The 24,032-nt window shown below is 41.0% G+C and overlaps 1 protein-coding gene across 2 annotated transcripts in view; it reads right to left on the bottom strand.

Annotated features, from left to right (window-relative positions):
- The window catches only part of LOC111867985, a 599,613-nt gene that overhangs the window by 469,919 nt on the left and 105,662 nt on the right, over nucleotides 1-24,032 (bottom strand). The window lies entirely within an intron of this gene.

The following is a 24,032-nucleotide window of genomic DNA, read 5'->3' on the forward strand; positions in this document are numbered from 1 at the left end:
CGTTCCTCCGAAACGTCGGCCAAAACGAAGAACACACGGCGCCTAAACCCAGAAGACGACTTTCTTCATAGTCATCGCCGTGAAAACCTCAAAACTTACAATTATTAGGTCTGAATGAAATCCGGTTTTGTGTCCTTGTGACAGTTAAGCCACACAATGTAAAGCGATATTATCAAATATAAAATAAAATTATGCCTGCTCCAGGCAAATTCTGTTCCCTGTTTTTCGACCATGGACTTTAGTTTCGTGCGACTGAAGGGATTTGTCCATATCTGCTTCCACTGCACTGCACTGAATAAGCGAAGTGACAGGATGTCAGGCAGAACTGTCACAACGTTAATCCTTCATTTCTGCAGAAAGGAATATGAACAGAGTATGTTTAATATAATAATATATATAATAATATAATAAATAATAATTAATAATATATAAATAAATAATAAGATAATAATAATAATTAAGATAATAATAATAATTGGCATTTGATAAGAACGAATATAAAGTCTTTATCTTATGTTTCGTGGTATCAGCTGAGCATTTCACAATAGAGTGAACTAAATAAGTAACTGCTTCGAGGTAAGTCTATATTTGCTGAGACACTTAAAAAATTGCCATCATTGTAAAGAACTACTCAAAAATCCATTATCGTATTCATAACGAGCCGCCACTGGCCCCTATTCTGAGCCAGATGAACCCAGTCTACTCTCCCCCAATTTATGCCTTGATATTGTGAAGTGACGACTGAAAGCCAGAATAATGGAGCCAGAGCTGACGTCCGCCGGAAAATACATTCACGTTATAATGTATAGCGGCGAACAAGTCATTACCAGGCAACGAGTTGCTGAACACGAGATTCCCGTGACAGCCAATGAAACACCAGAGGAACACGTCAACGTTGTGTCTTCTATGCGGGCCGCGTGGAGGTTATGAAAGGCAGAGAATTCGTGAATTCGTGAGAGTAGAGAGATCACAGAAGACTAGAGAGTAGAGACCAGTTCGAGGTTCAGACAACAGTGAGAGATTCTTCCTTCAAATTTTCATACCAAAAATTTTGTATGCACGTCTTTTGTCTCTCATGTTCTCTATATACTCTGTCCATCTCATTGCCCTTTATTTCATTATTCTCATAATATTTGTCAACAGCACGAACTATGAAGCTCCACACTCTGCAATTATCTCCAGTCTCCAATTACTTCACCCCTCTTCGTCAAAATGTTCTGCTCACCACCCTGTTCTTAAACACCCTCAGTTTAAGTTCGAGAAGAGGTTCTCAGGGCGGTGAATGTGAATAGTACTGACTACTTCAAGGATGTAACACCGTGTAGCCTGCTAGCTCATGACGTTTAAGAGGAATATATTGTTCCCATCTTCAGAGCCGAAAAATGGGTGAAACAAGCGTCAAGAAACGGACGTTATTGTTGCTTTCTTGCTTTGCTTACTATTCGATCCTGAAGGAGATACTCACGTCAGTGTTATATTCACCGTCAGTCCATGCTCTTCCCTTAATTCATTCATTCATCAGTAATCTGTCAGACGACAGGTCCACAGTCTCGTCCAAATCAGTTCCTCCACTTAATGCGATCTAGAGCTTTCTCCTTCAGATGAGAATATCCTCTTCTGTCCCCAAGGTCATCCAGCATCTTCTTAGTCTTCTTCCTCGTCTTCTGGTTCTGGTGTCTCTGTTTTTGGAAAGAGACTATCCAGGAAAAGTGATAATGTGGTAGTTTTTCCATTTGCTTTCCACATCGCAGTACAACAGCCGTTCAAACCGCTCTGGTCACGCCTGTTGCTATACGAACTTGAACCATCTCGAGCATAATTTGCTCTGTGCTTCAAGTCGTTGCTGATGACACTGCTTCCGGCACCCCTTAATATAAGGAACAAAATTTCATACGCATTCAAATTTTGAAGTAAAAATATACATAAATTATTTTAGTTTGAGGATCTCAGCGCCTGTCATTCAGACGGAGGAGAAAACATCCTTTACAAAATATGAAGCCAATTAATTTTATTACCCGTTCAACTAGGAATAGTCAAACAAGAATTATTCTACTGTCAATGGCCCTACATTCAACAAACGGCCCGCAATTTCCCAGATTCTTTGAGAATAAATAATGTTTTTATTTGATTTTAAGACATTCCTGTAACATCTCTTTCGAGAAGTGACTCATTTCACATGCAGATTAATCTCAAATTGTTAGATAATCTTGAAGATTTGGTCTGTGTGCTCCTTACATACGATACAGGTGACAAACAATGAAGGCGCAGAACAAATATATAAAAAGAAATGCCGTTTGTCCCTTTCTGCCGCTGGCCCCTATAACCACAGTCACCCTTCCACAACTCAGTTGCTTTGCGAACCCTCTGACGAGAAACGTCAGCTTACAGATCGCCTTTGCTTCTCATGCATGCCGCGCAGTATTGTCAAGACTCAGGAGAGAGTTAAAACAAATTAGGTGAGACAGAAGGAAGTTTCGTGCGGATTGGGTTCCCGACATACTCTTCAGTAGGCCGCGCCATACCTCAAGCAATTAGTTGCTGGCTTCCCACCGCGGCGGCCCGGGTTCGATCCCGGGTCTGGTCAAGTGGGTTTTGTGATGGATAAAGTGGCGGTGGGGCGGGTTTTCTCCTAGTACTTCGGTTTCCCCTGCCAATCTTCATTCCACCAAATTCTCCATCATCATAATCACCCGGGGCAAGTACAATAGAACAATCAGTGGGCGCCGTGCCGAGTGAACCAAGCTGGATTCCACCCCCACCCCACTAAGCGAATTAAGGATATAATTAATTACTTTTCAGTACTGGAAACATTTATTTTTTTTTGGTAAACAAACTTTCTATTAATTCTTCTTTTATTTTCCTTCCTTTGAATGTGAAAAATATGGCACGTGAATTATACTATTATCCTTTATTTGTATTCTAATAACCGGGAAGGAAGACTTGTAAACTCGTGCATCTTCCTCAGTGCTTTCTATTGCTTCCTGCACTTCGATGCAACTCTTCATGGACTGTTCATTATTCTGACTTTGGAGTTGTCATGACTTGCGTTTATAAATTTGTAGATGTTGAACTATTATCAACAGCAACCGTAACGACAATAGTAATATATAAATAGTAACTGTGGTAGTGATGAGAGTACACCCGTGTGGAGGCGGGGTTGAGTACCTCCACCGTGACTTTGCGAGTCGCAGGAGGCGAGGAAAAGGGAGGTCTCAAATCTGAGACAGTAAAATACGGTCACGAGTCCCAAGGGACTTGGACCCGAGAAAGACTGCGCTGGCAAGGGTCAGCAGCATATACAAAAATGAGAACCGGCCTCTCGTCAGAGAGAGCGCCTCAGAAAAACAAGACCGTAACTGTCAAAGAGTAATAAATATTTGGTCATGAGTTCCAGATGGTGCTCGACACCAAGACTTACTGACTGACTGTCAGTTGCAATGTGATTTTGAGTTTGGTGGTAGTAATAGTAGTATCAGAATTAGCAGTAATAATAGCAGTAACAATGATAGTGGTTGTGACCGTGGCAGTAGTAGTAGTAGTAGTAGTAGTAGTAGTAGTAGTAGTAGCACTAGAAATTCTTTGGCTACAAATGATCTTGTTATGCTAGTGTGACAAGCCAGAGAATGGAATTTTTTTTCCCCCCTTGGCACTACAGCCCCAGTGGGCCTAGGCCTACGTCCATGAACTTCTCCGTTCACTTCGGTTTTTCTAGAGCTTACACATTCGGTAGGACTCCTTGGGCGGGTGATCAGCTCGTCGCAAGGCCTCTACCTGTACACAAACACAGAAAATCGCACACAAACATCCATGTCCTGAGTGGGATCTGAACCCACGATCCCAGCTTCCGAGAGAGCGAAGACAGTACATGCCTTAGACCGCTCGGCTACCGTGACCGGCCGTGTATAAGAATAATATATAAGAATTCAGTCCGTACCTCACAGGAAACAGATCCGAACCCACGATCCCGGTTTCCAAGCGAGCGAAGACAGTACATGCCTTAGACCGTTCGGCTACTGTGACCGGCGAATGGAAAATTATACATGGATATGGATAGTTGACCGGCAGTAACACTGTGTTGAAAAGTAGAATGAATTTCGTCAGAGAGAGAGAGAGAGCGTGATGCCCAAGATGGAACTCCTTGTGACAGGAAGAAAGACAAATGACGTCGAAAGTCAGTGGCTGTTCTAGAGATGTAAACGTCAGAGAAGCAGCTTTCGCAGGCGCACAGCTTCAACCAGATCTACAGAAATGAAAATTCAATGAGGGTCCTGTGAGGATTTTGTGAAAACGTAATTGCTTTGTTTCCAATTATTTCACGAGTCTTCTGGGGCCCACCTCCGTCCTATCCTATGGGTACCGGGAGCCTATTTCCCCGGGGGCGTAAAGCTAACCGTTCACCTCCATATAATACAGAGGTAAAGAAAGGTGGAGCTATACCTCCACTTCCCAATATGACTTCACTACATGGTGGTTAATGAATTAGCAAGAGAGACAATTTCATCTTTGTGTCACCACTCAACGTTTTTCAGCGTCGACAGCAGAGCCACTGTATGATCATGTAAACTTAGCCTGAATGGGCATAGAAGAAATTCTAGCGAGTACACTGCCTCGTCATTGGCCTGGAACGGCGGAACAGAACGCCAGCCAGGATAGCGAGTGACCCTTCGAGACTGAAAGGAAATGCTGAAGCAACCACCTTTGAACTGTTCACCTTAAACTCACTAGCACATCAATCTAACCCCACGAAACAGATAATCCTTCTTGAAAAGTTAACAGCCCTTCAACTGATCAACAAACTCCCCATCTCTGCGGGACCGAAGGTTCATTAACATGTTTACATTCTACAACAGTTCACTTTGTTCTGGTTGTATGATGGTTTACAGAAAGATTATGGTGGGTTGGACTTTCAGAAAGATTTTGAAAGTTGGAAGGGTATGTCTGCATTACTATTGTTGTCGTCTAGGTGAGGCCTGTAATTAATTAGTTTTATTCGTGCCAAATTTAGCGGATAGAGGGTGTCGCGGGGTCAGCGCAACGAAACCCCACAGTCGTTAATTTCAGTTTTCTAGACCGGAGCCGCTATTTCCTTGAAATATCTCCTCAATTATCATCACTGGGCTGAGTGGACGCCCTTCCAGACGCACTGCTTTTCAGAAAATCTGGTAGAGCCGGGTTGCACTAACTTCGCCGGCAAGTGGCGATCGCTCGGTCGGCGTAGTTCGTTTGTGGACTACGAGTAAAATCACGGAATTTGTTGTTTGTTTGTGTTTGGGTTTTATTGGTGAATGAAGAAATGTTGTAAGAATTTAGAATCGGCCCTCTTCAACAGTGCGAGTTGTGGCTCGCTGAGGTTACGGCATTTGATTCTTGTCGGTTAGTGTTCACAGGCCATGTCTGATGTGGTCAAGAGTTGTACAGTCCCACCGATCCATTCACACATTTACAGCACAAGCGGCATCATTTCGATGAAGATTTATGTAATAGTTCTTTCTTAATATATAAATTTACTATTGTAACAATGACAGGAGCAAGACAAAGGTGAAGGGCCGCGCCATAGCTCAAGCGGTTAGTCATTGGCTTCCCACCGCGGCGGCCCGGGTTCGATCCCGGGTCTGGTCAAGTGGGATTTGTGGTTGACAAAGTGGCGCTGGGCAGGTTTTCTCCTAGTACTTCGATTTCCGTTGCCAATCTTCATTCCACCAATTGCTCCACAATCACCCTCACCTATCATCTGGGGCTGGTACATTAGGCCAGAAGTGGCCGCAGTATAAGGTACTTAGTCCCACCCCACTAGCAATAAAAGAAGATAAAGTTGTTATATCATCTGGGGGTTCAACGCCGTGGAGTACGTTTAAAGTACCGACGTTTCTTAGGAAGATATCGCCTTGGCATGCCACCTGCTTTCGTGCTGGTAATTTGCTCCTCTTATTTGATTCTGATGATGGAGGTGACATGTCCCTCCCAAATGTCTGTTGACTTTCAACGGGCTACACGGCGTTATATCCTAGAAGATAAAACCCTTCATAACCACCGCTGTGAGAACCTCAGATCATACACAGCGCTATATCCCACAAGACAGAACTGTTCATAACCACCGCTGTGAGAACCTCAGATCCTACAGCGTCCATTTTGTTAAAATTCTCATTTTTGTAAGAACAGAGACATCTGAGAAAGCAAAATGGCTATCCAGCGAACTGAAATAAATGCAGTACAATTTGAAGCATTAAGTATACACATGAAACGACGACAGACCACGTATACTGCATCTTTTACATAATTTCATTTTGTACATCTATAACGCGGGGTATGCTGTAGCGTAGTTGGTTGAGGCACTATGCTACAAGCCGGAAGGTCGCGGGTTCAAGTCCCGATGAGGTGGATTTCTTCAATTAGACCTAATCCTTCCAGCCGCACTATGGCCGACTCAGCCACTAACAGAAATGAATACCAGGAATAATCTTGCGGGTAAAGGGCGGCCGGCGCGTAAGGCCGACAACCCTACCGCCATCTATGAACTGATTGTCTAGAAAATGTGGGAACCTCTACATCTCACAACCCTATGGGCTTCCTCGGCCTGTTAGAGGGATAACTTTACTTACTTTACGTAACTTACACCTATATAAAAATGAATACCATGTTGATGTGAGAACATTCAGTATATCTGATAATATGTTGCTGATCTAATTCTATATTACCGAAAGTACTGCACGATCCATTCTGTATAATATTCCCGTTTTCCCCACTGTCTGTTCCCTGTTACCTTCTATCTTCCTCTTTCTTCCTTTCTTTTCTCTCTACAATGTATTATATTTTCCTTTTTCTTTCATTCATAATCTTCTAACATCTACCAGTCCCCCATTTTCAATCCACTTTATGAAAGCCATCGTTTAAATGTTCATTGACCTTCTCATTGCCTTTAGGTATGCTGAAACTGTACAGTCCGTTGCACCCCTGAGTTTTGTGATGACAGATGTAAATGTAAAGGAGTGAGTTCTAATCTTATGGAGAAAGAAATTTTAATTACATTTGTTCTAAGGGCGGCCGCACACCAACTGCGTCAATACAATCACCAAGACATGAGACGCAGTCTCGCTTTATTCGTAATTCGTCAGCATGACGCTGACGTCAGCATCATGACTCAGACTGGTGCGCGGCGGTTTTCATAATCTCATTCCTTTCAACTGTGCTCCTTTCTTTGCGTCATGTAGCAGACATCGTGTCTTGACTGTTACATGTCATGACGCATGCCGGTGTGCGACCTACCTAAGTTAATAGTATTTGTTCTACGGGGCAAGACTCCTCAATACAACACGTTTGTGTATATCAGCTGAACAGTGGAGTTCCCTCTACACAGCGTCTGATTTTGACAGGCATCAATTTGGTACGTCTGGCAGACGGGCGTCCCCGTATTCGCAACAGTTTCCTACTTCGAAGAAAACTTAGAAATGGAAGAAGAAGGGAATGGGGTGTAAAAAGAAACTTTGTCTTCTACTTAGCTCGAACTCAAGAAATCCCCAAGCAGTGTTCAGCGGAGGCCAACCGTGTCGACGCAAACCTTAAATTGCATTAATTTATCATGCAGTGGCCTCAGGTTTTTGCAATACAAGTAGTGCACTGATCCCAGAGGGAAACAGTATTGCCTTTCATACCAGCAGAACCAGCAGTGCATCAGGAAGAACACTTCATGGAAAGCCCAATAAGCAGGTACTGAGTGGCATGATCTGTGTGACACACATTTAAATCTTACAGCGTATCGCTTTCAGAATCATGCCGGGATGGGAAGATCGGGTAGATTTCTGCTGGACCTCATCAGCACAGTCAATCGTGGTTTCTGTTCCTATCGGGACCCATGACCATAAAAGTAGAGTAAAGTAAAGCTATCCCTGTACTAGGCCGTGAAGGCCCACAGGGTTGTGAGACGTTGAGGGTCCCACACTTTCTAGACAATAGGCTCAAAGATGTAAGATTTGAGGCTTTTACGGAGGTGACTATGAAGAAAGCAGTCTTCTGGGATTTGGCACCGTGTATATGTGGTGTTAACCGACGTTTCGGAGGAACGTATCGCCTCCATCTTCAGGGTAGAAGGAAAAATATAAGAAATCCGCAAGCAGTCTGCTTTTACCGGTTCTCACGGTCTCTTCACTTGCGGATTTCTTATATTTTTCATTATACCTTGAAGATGGTGGCTATACGTTCTTCCGAAACGTCGGTTAACACCATATATACACAGTGCCAAATCCCAGAAGACTGTTTTCTTCAGGCTCAAAGATGTCGATAAGGTTGTCAGCCTTTACTCCCCAGGAAAATTATTTAATTAATTGCTGGTACTCTTTTCTGTTAGAGGCTGAGTAAATCCCAGGGCCACAGTGCGGCTGGAAGGATTATGTCAACTGTAAAAAATCCAATGACCTCATCGGGACTTGAACCCGCTACCTTCCGGCTTGTAGCATGGCTACCGCGTACCATGATCATATACTTAATATTTCCAAGACTGCTGCGTGTTTCGAAATGGGGGCCCCTCTTCGACTATTTGAAAAGATTGACTACTACTGACCACTCACCTTCAACTAGAGGTGACTCAAGAGGACACTTTCACTGACACTAACACACAACTAACAGCTACTTGTCACAACTTTCCGAATCATTCCCGTGTTTTTATACCTGGCCCCTAGGCTGCGCGTGAGACTTAATGGGGGCAGTGTTTCTAGCTGCGCTCTGGGACGGAGGGTAACGCCTGTTATAACTGGCATAAAACATATGCAGTCCTTATCGCAATGAGCCAGACGAACAGAGTCCACTGTGCATTCTATTCAGAACGGCCAGGTCTAAAAACAAGCCTGGCGTAGGAACCAACTGGAGATTGCCACACGTACGTTTTCTGAAGTTCTGGAACTAATTCCACGGAACATAGTACTTCTACTTAATTGGTCAGGGAATACCCTATCGTTTTCTTGCACGAAACTAGATACCAACTCGAGCCATTTTTACTAAACACATTCGCGTATACTACTGTCTTAAAATCCATTTTAATATTATCCTCAAAATCACGCTTATATCTAAACAATTTTTAATTCGTGACTAATAATTATGACAATGAGAAATATTACCTCGTTATTTCACTGTAATTTAATATACAAAAACTTGGCGTCTTTCTTTTAATTTTTTTTTCGCATCTCTGCTCCTTGGAAGCAAAATAATGTGACATGACACCTGAAAGCCAGAATAGTTCATTGTTAGGCAACGACTCGGTAAAAGGATTTTCACAGAAATGAAAACACACTCAACAATTGAAGAACCCGTTTCTGAGTAACAGATCGGTAAACACTAAAAAAAAATGTGTTTATTGTTGGAAACAGTGTTTTATATTCAGTCCGTGCTAAGTGGTTATAAAGAAGATTTCTGTCGAGAACAGTCGAGTCTTGGGTTCTGCCAGGGAGACTGCGAAGATACCGCTATGAGTGTTAACCAGCGGACAACGGTGTGACCAGGGAAGCTGAAAAATCTTCACTGTGTTAAATCCGTTGCCAGGATATGACTAGTGAAAACTGAGAACATTTGTATGTGTGTAACGGTGAACTGTAAAGTGTGTAGATCAGTGATAGGGCTGTAATTGCCTGTAGTTCCGAGTGATGTATACAAGTGGTCAATAAAACCAATCCACTAATCCAAACCCCGTCTATAGTCACGCGTCCCTTTTTCGTGACAATAGTATGAGGTCACTATCTGACACTATCTAGAGAAGCAACAACTGTTATCATAGCCAGAAATGTTCTAGGGATTAAAATATTTCCCCAAAGGAAAGGACCTGAAGAAATATAACTGAAAATAGACGAAACGATATAACATAGAAGAGTCTCGTTAACGAAATTCTTACTGCTTCTGTTTGTTGACTAATATAATTACATAGACTCATTTCATATCTCGCTGGTTCACCCTAAAGATAATTCTTACATAAGTTCACAACATACTACAGAGAAGCTGTAGAAGTGTTAAGCAATGTTCCCAGGGAATTACAAAGGAACCTGGAAGAGACTATTACCTCAGCCTTGAGCTGTCTGGCTGGAATTCTTAAGAAGCTTCTATATTTACCCGCAATATCCGCAGGCTTCCAACTTAATATCCGGGGAGGATTTCAAACGAACGAAAAATTGTCTGATATTAGGCTGCAGAAAAGTTCTCCAGCTCGAATTATCATACAGTGTCCGGTAGCGAAGGGTCCAAATTTCGGTCGTTCTTAATTAAGTGTGAGCCGAAAATATTATATTGACTTGCCTTCGTCATTAATGCGGAATTATGGACATAGACATAAAACTTAAAAAAAAAACAAAGTGAGTAATTTGTACCACTACAGTTAAATCTCAAATTAATAAACATATCTATCAATTTGTAATTCTCGTGACTAAGGTTCTCACAGAAGTGGATGTAAGGAGTCCCCTGGAATATGACGTCATGTATTCCGATGAGGATCAACTGCTGTTTCAGGGAAACAAATCGCTTCCATTTTCAGAATCGAAAAGTTGACCGAAAAACAAATCACCATGAAGCAGACAGCAAGTAATTTCTGTTGGTTTCCTGCTTCGCTTACTTTAGGATCCTGAAAATGGAGGCAATGTATTTCTTCGAAAGTTCTGTTGACTATCACCGGACTACACGTCATTATATCTCTTAATGTATTGTGTGAATTTGTCCAAAACTGGTAAAAATTTCAATGCCCATAGTCATCACACCATTTTACACAATGTAACATACAGTCTGAGAACACGTCGAATAAGCCAAGAATCACACATGCATAAGTTTTACATAAATACATATACATATACATACCTAATACATGCGCAGTTTACATTCTACACATGCACAGATACACATATTTATTATATATACGTACATATATACATAAGCCTTTAGACATATATTTACATACATACACACACATACCTACATATTGTGACAGGTTCATCAGAGCATTAACCAGAAAACCCCGTGTAACGCGGTCAACAATAGAACTTCAGTTACTTAACAGCGAAAGTCCCAATAATCCCGATAACAAAGGAACTACGGAAGACAACGATTCCTAGACAATGCATACAGAAACAGGTTTCATTTGCAACGGAACGGACGTTTTCATGACAACAGAGAAATCAACTGTTCGACTCGGTGTCCTCTGTGGTACGCCAAGAGCTACCTCAAGAGGATTACTAGAAGATTACGTAGAGACGAGAATGCAGGGGACAGAAGACGACCACAAGTCAGAAAAAGAAGTCAGAAGAAGTCAGAAGTGAAGTCTTCATTTTATGTGGCGTAGTTACAGTAACCTTTAGAGTGTTATGATTGTTCGTAGTTACGAAGTGTTACAGTTACAGTAACACTGTGTTACAGCTGATTGTACTTCCGCCTGGTGAACATCCAATAAATAAATCGAATCACCGATCAGATCCGAGTCTAAAGCCAATAATACACGTGACAACATAAATTTTCTGAACACTTACGGGGGTACAGATTTATTCAGCACAAACGCGGGTGCACCGTGTGGCAGTAAATTTTGCGGTTATTAAAAACTTTTAAATTTACATAAAGGTGCAATGATCATCTTCAATGTGAGTACTTGACTTCACAAAAGAACTGTTCCTTTGTTCGGCTTATCAATTGCGCCTACATAAAGTTTCAATTCCTACCACAATTCAGAATTTCGGCTCTGTGACGAGACAGTTCAAACCTGACGCATTGGAATATATAGACTCTTACACAATAAGAAGGTATTATGACTGTTTGCATTAATCTCTTTCTGCGAATAGAGTTCTACTGAAATTCTGAACAACTCTGTTGAAGATCTAAGTACATGATTCTATCCAATAGCACTGCTTTACAAACTCCAGGCATTGTTTCGTGTCTGAGTTTTGTATCCATTATAAAATATATCCCTTTGAAAGTCCTTGATGTATGGCGAGTATTTTAGTTTCGCAGTAATATTTGGGAATTAAAGTTACAGTAATATAAAGTGCGCAGTTTACATTTTGAGCACAGATAGGTCGGCCAGTGGGTTGGGTTGAAAAACAAGAAATAAATGTTTAAAATATTTCGACATTTTTGGTCAATGTTCATGCTATATTTCTTCCATGTAATGAGGCAGAAAGTGCTCTATGAAATCGAACCAGAAGATGAAGATTAAAAGCTAGACGTGAGAAATGAATTAAATGCTCTGAAAGAAACAGAAAGAAACTATAAACTGTAAATATGTTATCCTTGTTGAAGTGTACTCAATTTATCATGTCACTTCACTACATGTTTCGGCAACATTGTGCCATCTTCAGGTGCTTTATTTACGCTAAGCTATTGCATTGCTTGCCATCATGTGTCTTTCATAAAATTATTAAAATGTACATTCTTCATCAACTATAATACAATTTGTATATACTAAAACTTGTTAAGATTATTCATCTTATGCGTCTTAATTCAAACTCGAGTATTGTACGGTTCTTCCGCTATGGGAGTCCTTTTTCCTATATTTTTTGTGTACTGTGTCTTGTGATGTGTCCTTTCTTTTTGGATGCGAAGCATAAGATGCATAATATTAACAAATTTTAGTGTATGCAAATTTTATTATAGTTGATGAAGAATGTACATTTTAATAATTTTATGAAAGACACATGATGGCAAGCAATGCAATAGCTTAGCGTAAATAAAGCACCTGAGGATGACACAATGTTGCCGAAACATGTAGTGAAGTGACATGTGAAATTGAGTGCACTACAAGACGGCCATTACATACATATCATGGATTAGAATCAGTGCAACAGGACCCTAAAATACAACACAACAATTCATCCTTGTTGAACGTATCGGAGACTATACATGACAAAGTTGGAAGTAAAAGCAATCTCCCACAAATATAACGCACAAATAATCAAGAGCTAAGCCATCTTCTTTATATACTGTAATGTGCTACATATCACATGTTCGCATCAAAATATTATCAGTACTCAGATAACATACGTGATTCACTGAAAACAAAAGACTGCTCACTGGTGTGTGACCTACTGCGTAACTTATATTTTTACAATATGTAAACGTTGGATAATTCTTTGCTAAGATAACCTTAAATTATTTAAAGACTATAATATCCTCTCTATATATTTCTTACGTATATATGTTTTGGCGTGTTTGCTAGGCAACGTGACAAGAAATTGTGTGGGTTCTCGGATTCGAACTAATACCTTTATTGGGCAGTCACTGTTACACTAGCACTTACAGTTATTCTCCACTTATAGCGTCACTTAGACGTTTCTTCTCCAACGTTACAACTCTTCTGCTCTAGTCGGATAAGAACTCTTATGTTCTAGTCGGATGAGAACTCTTCTGTTCTAGTCGGATAAGAACTCTTTAGTCGGATAAGAACTCTTCTGTTCTAGTCGGATAAGAACTCATTAGTCGGATAAGAACTCTTCTGTTCTAGTCGGATGAGAACTCTTCTTCTCTAGTCGGATAAGAACTCTTCTGTTCTAGTCGGATAAGAACTCTTCTGTTAAGAACTCTTCTGTTCTAGTCGGATGAGAACTCTTCTGCTCTAGTCGGATAAGAACTCTTCTGTTCTAGTCGGATAAGAACTCTTCTGCTCTAGTCGGATAAGAACTCTTCTGTTCTAGTCGGATAAGAACTCTTCTATTCTAGTTGGATAAGAACTCTCCCTGCTAAAGTCGAATACAAACTCTGCTGGTCTCCGGCCGACGATGGACTGTTATAACTTGCACTCTGACTGAATAGGGAATACCTAGTCGAAGGGTTAATTCCGTCCGCTGTTACCCAACGAACAATTTGTTACTTGGATATTCTAGCTGCTGCATAGCAATGAATGCGTTCTGATTCCTAGCAGTTGTAGTGGGAACGTTGCTCGTTGCCTATGAAATTAACCGTGATCTCCTCAACCATTCCGGCTTTATGGCGGCACGCCACACATACATGTATAGATACATTTCTGAACATCATATAAACTTAATTAATTTTAAATTTATTTAGTTGTAGTTTTATATCAAAATGACAGGATCTTAACTCCCTACGTCATATTTGTGTTCAGGCCATTTTGAGAGGAAGACGCTAGTTCATAAGTCACAACCTCAGACATTGTATATTTTATATTTCTTCGTAATATTGAAACTTTACTTTTTCCCTTTAATGTCATGTTCTCCATTCGAATTTTTGATGTTTCATTTCAAACTGTTCTCTTCTCCGCCTTTTTTCGTGGAGTCTTAATATATTTTACGATATGGAGTCTATTTATTTTATACTACATCAGAAGAGATCGAGTTTCTTAAAATATTCTTTACGTACCAATTTCTGTAGAGACTGTATAAAAAGGGCCACTTTATTCTGTCACTGACAATTCGTCAACATTTTAACGTTGTCAATAAAATACAGAAAATTTTCATATTCTCCCGTTTCGTTTCCACTGCCTCATACTGTATGCATGAATTCTGCAGTCCTCTGGGTGTAGGTGACACGTACTGGGATCAGGGAAGCTTCGTCACACAAGTATTAAAAGCAGAATTATCAGAAGTGCTGATTTTTTATCTTCAGGAAAATTAAATTTCAATGTAAAATTAAATTAATATATATATATCTTCAATAATCATATCCAAATAATATTGTGACGTGGACGGCGCAACGCTCGGTAAACACCCCCCCTTCGCGTGGTGACATATAATAAACAGCATCGGAGCAACTGCCGCTGTTACGGTAACAGGCCAGTAAACACTCCGTCCCCCTCCCCCGCTGTGTCGTAATAGCACTTCCCATTGCGACGTAACGAGGGACACCGCGGTTACTACGCAGCAATAAACAACTCTCGGCAGCGTTCCCCAGCAACGCCTGTAAACACGACGTTACGCAACAGTGGTAGCTATCGCGTAACTGTTTTCTGTGTTGTCAGTGCGGAAGCTGCTAGAGTAGTGAATAGTGAGTACTGAGCCAGTTACTAGAGAGAGAGTAACAAGTCAGTTACAGTGTAGCATTCGTCGGTATGAATGGAAGCAGAAGACATAATTGTGATACTGCTTATGGCAGTAGTGGTGTAATTGTGAATTGTGTAATTGCGAGAGCGAGTGTTCAATAAATTCGCTACATTCGATACGGCGTAAAGTTATTTGTCGCGTTATACACCCAACACGTGGCAATATCAAAGCCAATTTTATTCATGTTTTATTCCATACTAAGGTCCATTATCAATGCAGACTTTATATGGGTAAGAATCCAGTAGAAATAGTAATAACAAAATATATTCTTTATAGTAGTAATAACAAAAGTGGAAAATTTACTTCACTTCAATAATTCACAAAATTTTCCAAAGACGAATTTGTGATAATTTTAACTTGCCTCTAATGCCGCTGGCCTTTTAATTCTGACATAAATTTTTGGCCTATTGGTTTTTGGTCTTAAAGAGCTTGAGGTAAACTCTGCTGTCGGAAATGAGGATACAAATTCGTAACGTAAGTGACCATATAAAAGTCTATTGTTTACGTAGTTATTATTTTGACTGCATAAAATATTCAGTTGAGAAAATATGTAAACAATCAAGGCAAGCACTGATACTTCAGGAAATTGGCCTATGTATTATTTTACGTTATGCCAATTTCTTTGTACGGTAAAGAGTTTTATAGAGAATTCATAAATTTCACGCCATCTGAAGTTCTGAAGACAGTGACAAATAAGATTACTATCCCATGGCATGTGACGCCATGTAGTCTGGCAGAAACTTGCATGTATTTCGGAGGAACGTACTTCTGTCATATTCAGATTCGAATAGTACACCCAAAAAACAAAAAGAATGACAGCAAGCAGTCCTGGAAGATAATCTTGGTAACATATTTCGAAATTAGCTTCATATTTTTTACGAGTTATACCAGAAAAATACATTTTTAAGTTTTGAAGTTTCACGGTGAGGAAGATACATATTGTGGTCTTCCGAATACCTGACTTCACGGAATCATAAGAGACTACCATATTATGACGATCGGCCTCCGTAGTCTAGGGGTAACGTTCCTACCTCGTGACTCTTCGCTTGCAGATTTCTTATATTTTTATTCTACCCTGAAGATGGAGGCGATACGTTCCTCCGAAACGTCGGTTAACACCACATATACACGGTGCCAAATCCCAGAAGACTGCTTTCTTCAGAAACAAATCAGTTTCAGAACCCTCTAGACCAGTGCTGTCCAACGTTCTTATGTACTCGGGCACAATTCACCGATGCCTATGGAGGTGCGGGCTCTACCACACACTACTACAACTACTACTACTACTACTACTACTACTACTACTAATAATAATAATAATAATAATAATAATGATAAACAATAATAATAATAATAAAATTTTTCGAAAATATTTAACAGTACTCAGACGTTCAAAAATGTCTCTTGTCATACAATTTGAATTAATATTAAAAATCGGCTCAATCATATGTGGTTACGGAGGGCGCCAGAAAAATATACAATGGGCGCCGCGTTGAACAGGGCTGATCTATGTACATACTTCATTGCAATAAATGACTTTGTCCTATAAAATAAACTTGCTCTATCACTTTACACACAGACTGTGAATGTTAGTATAACTACTGCTGCAATCTATGGAGAGGGCTCGTGAACTTCAAGTGTTACATGTCTTAGCACTTAAGATGAACATGTTTGTGGTGACCATAGATACGTGAATAGCGAACCGGGCAGATTGCGTACCCTGACCCCTCTGATCCCTACCTTTCCAAAGGCGAAGTAGCTGCAGTTAGATGACTGGTCCGCCGTCGACTCCATCACGCAAGCAAGGCCCATAAAGTTAGCAACGTTCGCTACGACTACCTGTCTAGAATTCGGTCTCGCCCCCGGATATGAAAACATACATCTCTCTGTTCATGCCGCGCCTACTCCCGTAATCACACCACAATTTTCCAGTTCTGTTACCTGTTTTATTCTACCGCCTACGCCCCAAAGTATCATAAGACTTTATGAATATCGCGAATGAACTGTGTATTATACAATTTCCATTCCATATAATGCTACTCTTCTCCAAGTATAATTGGAATGATAAAATGAAGGAGGACGAGGCGGGCAGGGCATGTAGCACGAATGGGGAGAAGAGAATTGTATATAGGATATTGGTGAGAAAGCCAGGAAGATAGACACCATTAGGAAGACCAAGGGGTAGGTCGGTGGACAATGTTAAAATGGATCTTAGAGAAATAGGAGAGGATAGTGTGAATTGGATTGATCTGACTCAGGATATGGACCAGTGGAGGGCTCTTGTGAACACAATAATAAACCTTCGGGTTCCATAAAATTCTGGGAAATTCTTCAGTAGCTGCAGAATTCGCTGCTACTCAAGAAGGGCTCAGCTCCATGAGTGAGTAAGTAAGTATTGTATTGTATTGTATTGTATTGGAGAGGGTGGGTTTCCCCATGCACTTGGACCAACTGTTGGTCCATTGTGCGTCCCCCTGTAATATTCTACCAGTCTCTATACCCTACCGGTATTGGTGCGTGCCATCAGTCCCGACTCAGCCAGCGAGTTCGGCCTCTACTGGCTCAGCGGTATCTCGATACTTCCCCCATCTACCAGAGGCGTTAGAGACTACTGTTGGGCGGGAAATGTCCTGAATTTGGCTCAGTAGTCCCCTTGGGACATGAGGTTCTTTTACGTGCCGTAAGGCCACAACACGGGACTCAAGGCTTAAAGTCCCTCGCGGAGGACTTGTTCCCTGAATTTTTCTGCCCTTAAAAATTCAACGACCTCCGCCGGGTTTGAACCCGCGTACCTTGAGTCACGAGGTGGGAACGTTACCCCTAGACTACGGAGGCCGCTAAGTAAGTAAGTAAGTAATAATGCTATATGGAGAAATATTCGTACAAGGGCGAATCAGTACTGCATTTCAAGGAATTTGGGGGGAAGGATTGAAATATTAGAGAGGATATCAGAATTTTCTTCAATAAGTATTCTTGTAAATTCAAATGTTAGGATGGGCTGGACATGTAGGTCGAACAGGGAATACTTCTGGTACAGATAACAGAATTCTGGATGTAAAAATATATTGTTTTTCAGATGGAACAGTCGTTTCAGTTATGCTACTTGTAACTTCTGGGCCACCGATTAGACCTCAGAAATTATCAATATACATCATTAATATTTTTTTAAACTGGCCTCACGTTCTTGCGTAAAAACTGACCTACAATTTATATAACATTACACATACTGTACTCAATTCGACGCTGAAAATTGGGACGGAATTTTCCTCCGAAACGTCGGAAACAAAGTCCATTGTCAAATGGTGTCAAATATGCAATAACAACATGAAACCACAGTAGCAGTTTAAAAATCGGCAACGTTTCTCGGTTTCATTCCAATGTTATTGCAATAAATATAAGTTTATCTCTTTACACTTATTTCGTTTCGAAGTCTACACGTAAACTTCCTCCACTGGTAAGGATTCATTACATACAAGACGGAAAGACGGAGGCAGCTGCTGACAACAATAGCTCCAACCGACTGCAATCAACATTAGTAGTGACGTCATGCCGGCCAGACTGTCGTCACCACAACGGCGACTAATTACCGCTGAAAGGCAGAGCCGGGAGGTAAGATGAGACATGAGGTTGCTATGGTTACTGCTTTGTAGCACACATACGGTGCAAGATGCTCATTTGTTTTTACCCAACGATGTGCGCTCACCCTAATGTTGCCGCAGGGCGAGGTTGGGACGAAGAAACAAAGTAACAACGCAACAATGGAACACAATTAGAAGTGATTTATCTTTCGTTACTAGTTCTCTTGGGCTAACTTCGCGCGCTATGTTCTATATCCGTTTTCTTCTCAAGAAAAAAGTTCTGCCCGAACTTGTGGTGCCTAATTTCTGATATACGAAAGTGTCTTGCAATGACTTAAATAAATAGTTGTAACATGTGTAGGATTTCAGGTTCTCAGAGACGTAGTCATGAAGACTTCTATCTTCTGGGATATAACACCGTGTAGTCCGTTAAAAGTCAGCCCACGTTTCCGAGGAACATATCGCCTCCATCTTCAGGGTCGTGGAGATTTTTTGCGGTGACCATGTGAAATACTCTATCCGCTAAAGTTGGTACTAACTTCGCCGGCAAACGGCGGCGATCGATCGGTCGGTATAGTTCGCTTGCGGACTAAAGTCACGGGGTTAGTTAAGTTAATCCACCAACTTATAGATACTACCTTGCAGAAAACTGTAAATTTGATAGGAAAAAAATAGATGAAAATAAATTGTGCATACTTCCTTCAATAAATTTCAAGGACTACAGATTTCTACTACCACCGATCAAATATTTCAGAAAGTTACATATTTTAAATAAGCGGTCTCCGTAGTCTAGGGATAACGTTCCCACCTCGTTACTCAAGGTACACGGGTTCAAACCCGGCGGAGGTCGTGGAATTTTTAAGGGCGGAAAAATTCAGGGAACAAGTCCTCCGGGAGGGACTTTAAGCCGTGGGTCCCGTGTCGTAGCTTTACGGCACGTAAAAGAACCTCATGTCCCAAGGGGACCACTGAGCCAAATTCAGGACATTTCCCGCCCAACAGTAGTCTCTAACGCCTCTGGTAGATGGGGGAAGTATCGAGATACCGCTGAGCCAGTAGAGGCCGAACTCGCTGGCTGAGTCGGGACTGATGGCACGCACCAATACCGGTAGGGTATAGAGACTGGTAGAATATTACAGGGGGACGCACAATGGACCAACATCTGGTCTAAGTGCATGGGGGGGAAACCCACCCTCTCCAATAACAACAGCATATTTTAAATACAAAGGATTTTTTGAGACCAGAGTAGAGAGCCACTTTATGGGAAATATGAGGGAATATTAATAATAAATTTGGAGAAATTTAATACAAATCTTTGGAACTATTTTAAGAATAATTACAATATTTTGTAACAGAATCCAGGCTGGAGACATGTTATTCGAATTCCATTACGGTCAGGATATTTTAGTGTATACTACATTATTTTGGTCTAATGCCTCTGTATATGAATAACATTCGATCAAATTCAATTGAACCGTTTTCGAGAAAATTGTTANATAGTCTCTATCCTGAGCCAGATCAATTCAATTCACACTATCCCATCCTACCTCTCTAAGGTCCATTTTAATATTGTCCATCCACCTACGCCTTCGTCTTCCCAGTGGCCTCTTTCCTACTGGGTTTCCCACAAGAAGATCCCATCTACATAAGTTTATTTATGGAGATGATTTGCATAAATCACCAAAATTTAATCAAAATCACTGAAGCTGGTTAAGAAAAACTACAGTATTTTGGGGGGGGGGAGACCCTAAGAAGGGTTCTATGGGACTCGGACTAAGCTGACCCAAGGGCCGCGCCATAGCTCAAGCGGTTAGTCGCTGTCTTCCCATCGCGGCGGCCCGGGTTCGATCCCGGGTCTGGTCAAATGGGATTTGTGGTGGACAAAGTGTCGCTGTGGCGGGCTTTCTCGGAGTACTTCTGTTTCCCCTGCCAATCTTCATTCCACCAATTGCTCCACAATCACCCTCACCTATCATCTGGGGCTGGTACAATAGGCCAGAAGTGGCCGCAGTACAAGGGACTTAGTCCCACCCCACTAGCAATAAAAAAACACTAAATTTTCCTTGTGTATGGCAATAGAGACATTTAATACGTTTCTTTCACGTGTAACAAACACAGAGTTTCTGAAATTTCAAACTTGAAAGAAGCGGCTATCTCCACCGACCACGGTCAGTGATAATCTCATTCAGCTGTTCAAGAAATTCACCAAACTCAAGACTCAAAATACATTACGGAATCTACAACAGCCATTCATTGGGCCATATGATGGGCAAGTTTAGTACAGTCCAACTCACATACACATTACTCCTTTCATATTCGTTCTAATGCCTTCATGCCACCTGCTCCTAGCCACCCAAGTGGTCTCTTCCTACCACGTTTTCCAACTGCCTCTCGTTATGCATTCCTCTACGTACTACATTCCCTGCTCATCTCGTTTTCGTCCATTTGTTCGCTCTAATAACATTTGGTGCAAGGTATATGAGGCTCGATCATTTCGCCATATTATTCTTGTTTCCTTTCTATTATGGCCAGATATTTTTCCCCTTTGGGGCTATGGCTTCAATTTGGGCCTTGGCCTACCTCCATGAACCCCTCCGTTTTACTTATGTTTACTAGATTTTAGGCATTCAGTAAGACTCCTTGGGCGGGTGATAAGCTCGTCGCAAGGCCACTACCTGTAAACAAACAGACACAAACACTAAACATTCATGCCCTGAGCGGGATTCGAACCCACAATCCCGGTTTCCGAGCGAGCGTAGACGGTTCATGCTTGAGACCACTCGGCTACCGTGACCGGTATAACCAAACAATATCTTTTGAAATTTGTTCTCAAATATCCTGAGTCTATNCTTAGGTTTACTAGATTTTAGGCATTCAGTAAGACTCCTTGGGCGGGTGATAAGCTCGTCGCAAGGCCACTACCTGTAAACAAACACACAAACATTCATGCCCTGAGCGGGATTCGAACCCACAATCCCGGTTTCCGAGCGAGCGTAGACGGTTCATGCTTGAGACCACTCGGCTACCGTGACCGGTATAACCAAACAATATCTTTTGAAATTTGTTCTCAAATATCCTGAGTCTATTTTGTCCTCATAGGGCGGGGTTACAAACCCAAAATATGTAACAATCAAGTTCCTTCCGTCAAATGTGACACTTTTTTAAGTTTTCCACCTCGTCACCACCTGCCTTACATGTTTCGGCTCACCACGGAGCCATCATCAGAGGCATTTATAGTAGAAAAAGAAATCACCAACACACAAAACTTCACTTTGTCCAAGATAGCCACGTTCCAGTTAATTAAAAGAATTACAAATAGTTAAAATTACCCAGAGTGTCGGTTCACTAAAAGTTTTTCACACACCACAGTAGCTTTCTTATTTGATTCGTCGTTAATTTTGTAAAATTATGTTTCGTTATTTGAAGTAAGAATTCTTAAAATCCCTAGAATTCTTTCCCGCTTGGCCCAATCTTTTTGCTTCGGGATGTTGTTGACGTGTGTTGTCTGTCGGTAGTTGATGTTGCTTGTCTGTGTGTTGTGATACTTGTGTATATAATTTTGAGTATTTCGATATTTGGGTTTCTAGATAGGAAAAGGCAGGTCAAACGTTTTCCAGCTGAAAGGTAGCAAGTATTCTCTGAATTAACTATACCAATTATCGTATCGCATTAAACTGCTGAAATACGAGCCCCTAAACAGAACACTTTATGTTGAATGTTACTCTAATGCATGAACTTCAGCATCTCACAAACAAAGCGCAAATTACAGGTCTATTTCGATAGGCTGAAACTACCGAGTGGATAGACCTTTCTAGTTGTGTTTGCATAACATGTAAACATGTTTGTTTTTCCATGTGGTACATACCACAGCTCGGATACAAGACTTGATTTTTAATCACATATAATACCCAACAAACGTGATCATGTTTTGGAGTCTCTCATTTCAAATCATTAAAGTGTTCTCTTTCTGTAACGAGGTCACGTGATCAATAGCTCAGTTCAAGCTATTGTGTGCGATCGGATCGTGTGGTCATTAATTGTCCTCATTAAAGGGGCAGGAATGTTTCAGAATATATTTTCTGCTTTATTTATGACCTTTCACGGCACACAAAGCATATGCCTCTTGAAGCGGTAGTAAATAATGGAAGATAATGTGACTCTGGAAATATTGATATTATATACACGTATCTGATATAATGATTTTGCTGTAATTATTCAAGTATATCTGAAACCTCAACGTTAGAAGTACAGAATGCTTCTGAAAATTCTACACCCATATAGTCTGTGTATTCATAATGATTAAGGCGGCTGGGATATCGAACGACAGTTCAATATCGTAGCATTTACTGCACACACCAATAGAGATTATGAAGCCTCTCTAATGCTTGAACGTATTGCTTGAACGTAAGGGGTTAATAATTTAAGCAAGAAGTTATACTTAAAAATTTCCTCTCGCTGCAATTTCAGTATCTGATGCGACAAGTAGGAAGAAATCTTTAGTGTGTATATTGAAGTGAATGAGATAATATAGTTTGAGAGGCTGCAATGTTGGTATTAATGATGGGTATTATTTATGAAGCACATTGTTTCGATGCGTTGCCGTGTCCTCAATTTGCGCTGCGCCATTCAGTAGCATGTGTTCAAATCAAGGTTGATAACATTTCTTGGAAATTTCGGTTGCGTTGCGGTTGCCAGTTTCCTTGGTGTGCCCTCACAATCGCTCTTAATGTTATTCTTCGAGAGACAATTCAAGGAAAATTAGCTCATCCACGCTTGTGTTTGCCACACTCTTACCTTCAGGTTTTCCGACTAAATTACTGTATGCATTTCCTATTTCACCCATTCGTGCTCAGCTCACTTCACTTAGTTCATATCAGATATCTGTAACCGTTCATCATAATTTGGTGGACTATTTTGTATTAATTAAATCTATATTAAGTTAATATCACGTATACAAAGAGATCCGGCAGATAGCCAACTCTTACACGCAGAAGGAACATAGTTCAAGTTTTGCTATGTGCACAGGAAGTAACATCTGGTACTTTTCCTGGAATTCTGGCAGTTTCAGCAAAGTAGGAAAGGCTTTAAGAATTTGAGAGCTGGCAGCTTGGAACAGCTATAACTTAGAAGTGGGAGGGCCGGAGCCTCATCCCCTGATCGTAATGCATCAAGGGGCTGTCAACCTTAGCGTCAGGTCAGCAACTGCCAGAATCACATAGCAAAGCAACATGATTGGAAATTCAAAATTTAGGGAAACTCCTAGTCTGAAAACTTAATCAATGACAAATTGGAGGAGTGGATTTCTCCTGGAGTCTGGGGTTCGTGGACCTCAGGATTCAGAGACAGTGCATTCCACCTCAGGGAGTCTTCATCCAACTTTCGGCAGAGTCGGACACAAATTGCAACTATGTCCCTTCAGTAAAAGTATTATAAGTAAATTTCTAAATAA

This window comes from Cryptotermes secundus, unplaced genomic scaffold (genome assembly GCF_002891405.2).
Source record: "Cryptotermes secundus unplaced genomic scaffold, Csec_1.0 scaffold97, whole genome shotgun sequence".
Classification (NCBI taxonomy): domain Eukaryota; kingdom Metazoa; phylum Arthropoda; class Insecta; order Blattodea; family Kalotermitidae; genus Cryptotermes; species Cryptotermes secundus.